Source organism: Somniosus microcephalus, chromosome 24, assembly GCF_052327205.1.
Source record: "Somniosus microcephalus isolate GS21.2 chromosome 24, FLI_Smic_1.0, whole genome shotgun sequence".
NCBI classification, from domain to species: domain Eukaryota; kingdom Metazoa; phylum Chordata; class Chondrichthyes; order Squaliformes; family Somniosidae; genus Somniosus; species Somniosus microcephalus.
The window spans coordinates 36473544-36481383 of record NC_141010.1 but is presented as its reverse complement, the minus strand read 5'-3'; positions in this window follow the sequence as shown (position 1 = coordinate 36481383).

Below are 7840 nucleotides of genomic sequence, written 5' to 3'. Positions count from 1 at the left end.
TGTACAAAAGTCTACTTAAAACCTATCTCTATGCCATTGCCATAACTCTTCTCCCAACTCCTCCGAGTTATCCATTTCCCTCTTGTAAAGCACCTTAGGATGTTTTGCTATGTGGAACTATATAAGTGAAAGTTATTGGTATGAGGTGATTGAATTTATCTCTTTCAATGAGTACAGCTAGACTACTTGATATTTTTGCAGTTTGTTTGGCACTGTAGCCTTGTAATGTTTTGGGGGTTTTGGGAACTGCATGTTCAATTTTGTTTTCATCATATCCCTCGCAGTATTTATTTAGCATTGTTTTAGGAGTGCTGCAGTGCCAAACAAACTTGGCAAACAGGATGGTTAACTAGGAACAGCTAAAGAAAATTCAAATCCTGATTGCAGTCACCTTCGATAGTGCTAAGCAATGTGAATTTTTTTTTAAAGAATTCTAGTAAAATTTGGAATCTGATCCCAAGAACATTGTTATTCACTTTGGTAGGAAAAGCAGAATATTTTTTAAATGGTGAGAGATTGGGAAATGTTGGTATTCAGAGGGACCTGGGTGTCCTTGTACATGAAAGTTAACATGCAGGTACAGCAAGCAATATTGAAAGCAAATGGTATGTTAGCCTTTATTACAAAAGAATTGGAATATAAAAGTAAAGAAGTCTTACTGAAATTATATAGGGCCTTGGAGAGACCACACATGGGGTACTGTGTACAGTTTTGGTCACCTTACCTAAGGAAGGATATACTTGTGTTAGGAGTGCAACAAAGGTTCACCAGACTGATTCCTGGGATGGGGGGATTGTCCTATGAGGAGAGATTGAGGAGACTAGGCCTATATTCCCTAGAATTTAGAAGAATGAGCGGTGATCTCATTGAAACATATAAAATTCGTACAGGGCTTGACAAGGTAGATACTGGGAGGTTGTTTCCCCTGGCTGGGGAGTCCAGAACCAGGGGTCACTGTCTCAGAATAAGGGGTCGGCGATTTAGGACTGAGATGAGGAGAAATTTCTTCACTCAGAGAGTGGTGAATCTTTGGAATTCTCTACCTCAGAGGGCTGTGGAGGCTCAGTCGTTGAGTATAATCAAGACAGAGATCGATAGATTTTTTGATATTAAGGGAATCAAGGGCTATGGGGATCGGGCGGGAAAGTGGAGATGAGGTAGAACATAAGAACATAAGAAATAGGAGCAGGAGTAGGCCAATCGGCCCCTCGAGCCTGCTCCGCCATTCAATAAGATCATGGATGATCTGATCCTAACCGCCAATCCACTATCACAGAACCATCTCCTGAATCTAACAGAATTAGACACACAAAATAGGAGCAGGATCAGGCTACACGGCCCCTGGGCCCGCTCCGCTACCCACAGGGCCATGACCGATCTGAACCTAGACTCATGTCCAAATTCCTGCCCGCTCCCCGTAACCCTTAGTTCCCTTTACTTCTAGGAAACTGTCTATTTCTGTTTTAAATTTATGTAATGATGTAGCTTCTACAGCTTTTTGGGGCAGCATATTCCATGGACCTACCACCCTCTGAGTGAAGTAGTTCCTCCTCATCTCAGTTTTGAAAGAGCAGCCCCTTATTCTAAGACTATGCCCCCAGTTCTAGTTTCACCCATCATCGGGAACATCCTCCCCGCATCCACCCGATCCAACCCCTTCACAATCTTATATGTTTCAATAAGATCGCCTCTCATTCTTCTGAACTCCAATGAGTAGAGTCTCAACCTACTCAATCTCTCCTCATATGTCCATCCCCTCATCCCCGGGATTAACCGAGTGAACCTTCTTTGTACTGACTCGAGAGCAAGTATGTCCTTTCTTAAGTATGGACACCAAAACTGTACGCAGTATTCCAGGTGCGGTCTCACCAATACCTTGTACAACTGAAGCAATACCTCCATATTTTTATATTCTATCCCCCTAGCAATGAAAGCCAACATTCCATTGGCCTTCTTAATCACTTGCTGCACCTGCATACTAACCTTTTGAGTTTTGTGCACCAGGACCCCCAGATCCCTTTGTACTTCAGTACTTTCCAGTTTCTTGCCATTAAGATAATAACTTGTTCTACGATTTTTCCTGCCAAAGTGCATAACCTCACACTTTCCAGTATTGTATTCCATCTGCCAAATCTCTGCCCACCTGCTTAGCCTGTCTATCTCCCCTTGCAGGTTTTTTATGTCCTCCTCACTCACTACTTTCCCTCCCATCTTAGTATCATCTGCAAACTTTGATATGTTACACTCGGTCCCCTCCTCCAAATCGTTAATATAGATTGTAAAGAGTTGAGGACCCAGCACTGACCCCTGCGGAACACCACTAGTTACTGATTGCCAGTCTGAGAATGAACCATTTATCCCAACTCTCTGCCTTCTGTTAGATAGCCAATCCTCTATCCATGCCAGAATATTACCCCCAACCCGTGATTTTTTATCTTAAGCAATAATCTTTTGTGTGGCACCTTGTCAAATGCCTTTTGGAAGTCTAAATACACTACGTCCACTTGTTCCCCTTTATCCACCCTATATGTTATGTAAGGGGTCGTTTTAACGAGCTTATGGTGTGCTAAATCGGTTTTGATTTTCACACTACTCGTGAGCGGTTTCGAAGCGCTCCCCCCTCACGGTTCTAGACACTGGGCTTATTGCCAGACAACCTTTGTGTGTTGGCCCAACTCGTGACTCGGAAGACAAATGGTCAGATGAGACAGATTGAGTTTTAAATCAAAACGATCTTTATTTTTGAAAGAGAATGTACACAGAGAAAAACGGCAAGAATAAATGCAGACGAAAAATAACGTTTCTCACAGAGGACTAAATTATACACTGAGAAAAATAACTTTAAAGCATATAAACAGTTCTAAAATAGCGATAAGCTAAAAGCGGGGGTGAGGGAAGCGCACGGACACATCGAGGGATAAATCACACTCCTGACTTACAAATACCCTTAACGTTACAAACCCTCCCGTTACTGAATATACCTCAATTATGTCAGTTAGGTAGAGTTGGGCCTTTATGCTCACCAGAATTTCAAAACCCTTCTGGACCTTGGTACTTCTTGTTACGTCTGGAATTTCCGATCTTCCTTATGGGACCGGCTCCTGGACCCTGTTACTTGGTGTCGTCCGGGACCTCCGACCTTCCTTATGGGACCGGCTCCTGGACTCGCTCTCCTGTACAAACTTTGGAAGTCCTCCGAAACCCTCGAGCCGTTTTCTGTTCCGCACGGTCCTCGAACTCCTGATGGTAACTGGACTTGGACTTCACGATGTGAACCGTCTCCGGAGGAGTCTTCCTTACTCTGGTCGAATCTTAGACTGCCTTGCTGACGATTTACCTGAATGGTTAAACTCTTTTCTGGCCCTAATCTTGGCGCCAAATCAACCGTTTTCCTTTGTTAAGGTTGCTTTAACAAAAGCAAGCACATTAATTTTAACTGCTCGCAAATCGAACTAATGGGAATCTGATTAGTGTACCTTCGTTTGTGTGTACTCAGCAGTTTCTGAGATCGGTTCCCGCTCTGCCATAATGGGAATCCGTTTAGTGTCCCTCCGTTTGTGTGTGCTCAGCGGTTTCTGAGATCGGTTACCGCTCTGCCAGCGATTAGCGCACCTCCAGGTGCTAATAGTTTTGTTTACTGCTGTAACCACATTACAATATCAAAAACAGTAAGGTTCTGGATCCTTCTAATCGATGATGACTCAGACTGCTTTTAGGTACTGTGTGTGCATCCTTTTGAACTGGGCCATGAGAACTGCCAACTCCATTCTGTGTTCTCACAATGTGGCCACTTCAGGGGCCCTACCCGTATACTGTATTTCATGGATTTTTGCGAATCCTACAGTCCCCCCTGTGATACAATGAGCATCTTCAATCGTCTTTGTATCATAAAATGTCTTTGGGTGAGCACAAATCTGTTCCCTCCCCAACTGACCTTCCCCGTAATTTACCTTGCTAAGGAGTGTACCTCGCCCGCACTTTCCTCATTCCGAACAACGAAGTTTGAGGAAACATTTCCTATTGGAGACAAACCTCTAAACAATATACAGACTCACCTAGAGTCATAACAGAATAATCATAATACAATATAATGCGAAATCAAACAAGGTACAGAACAATCCAAAATATTACAAAACCATCCAATGGAATACCTTATACATTCATTCTAAAATAACAATAACTAAACCTTACTTAGCAAACTATGGTGTATGTATATGTGCCGTCTGTCTCCGGACGGCCAGCTTAAAATCTGTGGGGACTGTCGCAGGCCTCCCCCTGCGGCGTTCCCACCTCAGGTTCAGCTGCTGGTTGTGAACTGTTTAAAATTCCCACAGCTTTCCTACGGGGGTATCTTTTCACAGTAACCGGCGACCAGACCTTTTCAATGCTACACTGAGGGGCAAGACCTAAGACCTCTGGCTCCTCCCCTTTACCGCTGTCGGGGGCGGGAACTTCGTCCTCCGACTCGGCTTCACTTTGGCCAGGGACAGGACCTAGGACCTCCGGCTCCTCCCCTCCTGGGTCCCAGAACAATGGGGGAGTCTCCCGCTTAGATGGGACAACTCCTCCCCTCACGCAGGCTGCACGTCCAGCCTGTGTGACCTGTGGCTGCAGCTCCCCTACAGCGTTTGACTCTTTACTGGCCTTTTCAGCCCCTGCTGTCTGTTTCCCTGCCTCCGGCTTAAACAGCTTGCACTGTTTAATATACCTGGCAGCTAGCCAGTAATCTAGTTTTATCTCCTCTTCCCTACCCACTCCTGTACTGGGGGCAGGTATCCCCTCACCACCCGCTGCTGGTGGCTGAAAATCTTCATGAACCATTTTAAAAACCTTTAGCTGACCCTCTAAACTGCCAGCCCTCGCTGTTAACCTAGCGTTCTCCTTCCTTAAAGCCTGCTCAACTAACTTAGCCTCCGCAACCTGGCACCGCAGGTATTCCTCCATTTTACTGGAGGTCTTTTCCTGTGCATGTCTTTCTGGGGGACACAGGTCGACAGGCTGCGCTGGCTCTAGTCATTGTGGGGGGGCAGAGGTGGGGGAGGGAACTGCAGCAGCTGTACTTCCCTGGCCAGTCAGAAGAGACCGCATGGCCTCTAAAAATGACTCCATCCCAGCGGGAGCAATTTCTGTCTCTGCCTTTTGGACTGGGGCTGTGGGAACCTTTTCCCTTGTGTCCTTCCAGGGATTCTTACAGTCCCTGCGCCAATGCCCCTCCTTCCCGCAACCGTAGCACGTTTGCCTGCTTTGGTTGGGACGGCTCCCTTCCTGGCGCCACTCTTTACGGGGCTGGTCACCAGGCCTGACCTCACAAACCTTCCCATTTTTCGGGGGGGTTTCACTATCTCTACCATTTCTAAAAGTGACTGTGAGTTGACGGATTACCGTCACCTCCGTGGTCAGAGGGTTTCGGGGGTCGAACCAAGCCATTGACTGCATTCGAACGCAGGGCAGGGAGTTATTCATAAGGCACCTTAGCCAGTGAACTAACGGTTCCCCGTCCAGGTGCGCTTGCGCCGGCATTCCCGGGCACGCATCCTGGTAGACTGGCCACAGCCTGTCCGCGAACGCCTGCGGGAATTCCCCGGGGAGCTGGACTGTTCTCTCTACCCTGGAGAACGGACTCCCCTCGTTCATCCCCATGGCCTCCAGGATCTCTTCCTTGAGCTTGCCATAATTCTCCTGACCCCTCTTACACTCATCGGGTAGCGTCTGGAGGAGATCGCTACCCAGGGAGAACAGCATCATTTTGGCCCTTTCTGCCTCGTCGCAGTCATTCACACAGGCCGCCTGCTCTATCTCCCTAAAGTGCAGGGAAGGGTCCCCCCTCGTGGTGAGCTTGGGGATGTAGCTCACCATGGAACGCAATTGTTGCGTACCGTGTGGAATCTGGAATTGGTTCTGGATGTCCCCAGTTTCCCCGTCGTTACCGGGTGGTCCGTACCTCCGCTGTATAATGGGGTACACCGGTCCCGGTCCCTGACTCTCTCCTGGGCTAACCTGGTCTACCTGGGGTTCTTCATCCCCCACCTGCTCCTGTTCCCAGACCTCTGGAAAACTAGGGGCTAGGGGTGGTGGCTGTGCAACCTCAGGTTCCCTAACCCGTTTTGTTCTGGGGGCTGCCTGCGGGACTGCCCTGACTGGGTTGCCGTTAAATTCGGCCTGGCCGATTTTTGGGCTAATGAGACATATCATCCCCTTTGCTTTGGCCAACTCCATACGTAGGCTTTCAATTTCCTGCCTACAGGGGCCGTGGTCTGCTTCCTCAAACCCCTGAGCGCAAGCCACCTTATAAGCTGCTTTTACCTCGGCTACTTTCTCCTCCTGTGCCTTAAGTTCCCCCGTGAGTCTGCTAATTTCCACCTTTAACTTCCTTTCTCTTTCCCTAGATTCTCTTGCTTGGTACTCAACATGTTCTACCCTAAAACTAGCACTCCCCTCTAACTCAGCTATCTTGCCCTTTAGCCTTTCTACCCTGGCTTGGTGCTCACGCTGTACTTCAGCGGCCTGGCTTTCCATGTGCTCTACTTTCCCCCGATGATCCCGGACCATCGCTGCCCTCTCTTGGCTTATTGCCTCCAGGGCCACTAGCACTTTCCCTTCTGCTGCAACCTTTTCCTGCAGCTCTTGGGACAAATGCCTAATCTTAGATTCTTTACTGGCTACCGCGTGGTCCAGTACCAGAACCTGCTTTTTGTAACACATGAGCCATAAGGCTTTCTCAATGCCCTTGCGGTGCTTTTTACTAGCCGTCCACTGAGCGGCTGCCTTTAGGGGACGCTCGGCTCCTAACATGTCATACACCCATTTTATCGCTACATTGACTTTCCCACACACGTAGGAAGCTAACTTATCTTCCATCACATCTGTCTCACCCGAGTCTTTGTCCACCACACAAGGTTTCTGTAGCCAGTGTCCTGCCACGGTCGCCATTCTATAAGGGGTCGTTTTAACGAGCTTCTGGTGTGCTAAATCGGTTTTGATTTTTGCACTACTCGTGAGCGGTTTCGAAGCGCTCCCCCCTCATGGTTCTAGACACTGGGCTTATTGCCAGACAACCTTTGTGTGTTGGCCCAACTCTTGACTCGGAAGACAAATGGTCAGATGAGACAGATTGAGTTTTAAATCAAAACGATCTTTATTTTTGAAAGAGAATGTACACAGAGAAAAACGGCAAGAATAAATGCAGACGAAAAATAACGTTTCTCACAGAGGACTAAATTATACACTGAGAAAAATAACTTTAAAGCATATAAACAGTTCTAAAATAGCGATAAGCTAAAAGCGGGGGTGAGGGAAGCGCACGGACACATCGAGGGATAAATCACACTCCTGACTTACAAATACCCTTAACGTTACAAACCCTCCCGTTACTGAATATACCTCAATTATGTCAGTTAGGTAGAGTTGGGCCTTTATGCTCACCAGAATTTCAAAACCCTTCTGGACCTTGGTACTTCTTGTTACGTCTGGAATTTCCAATCTTCCTTATGGGACCGGCTCCTGGACCCTGTTACTTGGTGTCGTCCGGGACCTCCGACCTTCCTTATGGGACCAGCTCCTGGACTCGCTCTCCTGTACAAACTTTGGAAGTCCTCCGAAACCCTCGAGCCGTTTTCTGTTCCGCACGGTCCTCGAACTCCTGATGGTAACTGGACTTGGACTTCACGATGTGAACCGTCTCCGGAGGAGTCTTCCTTACTCTGGTCGAATCTTAGACTGCCTTGCTGACGATTTACCTGAACGGTTATACTCTTTTCTGGCCCTAATCTTGGCGCCAAATCAACCGTTTTCCTTTGTTAAGGTTGCTTTAACAAAAGCAAGCACATTAATTTTAACTGCT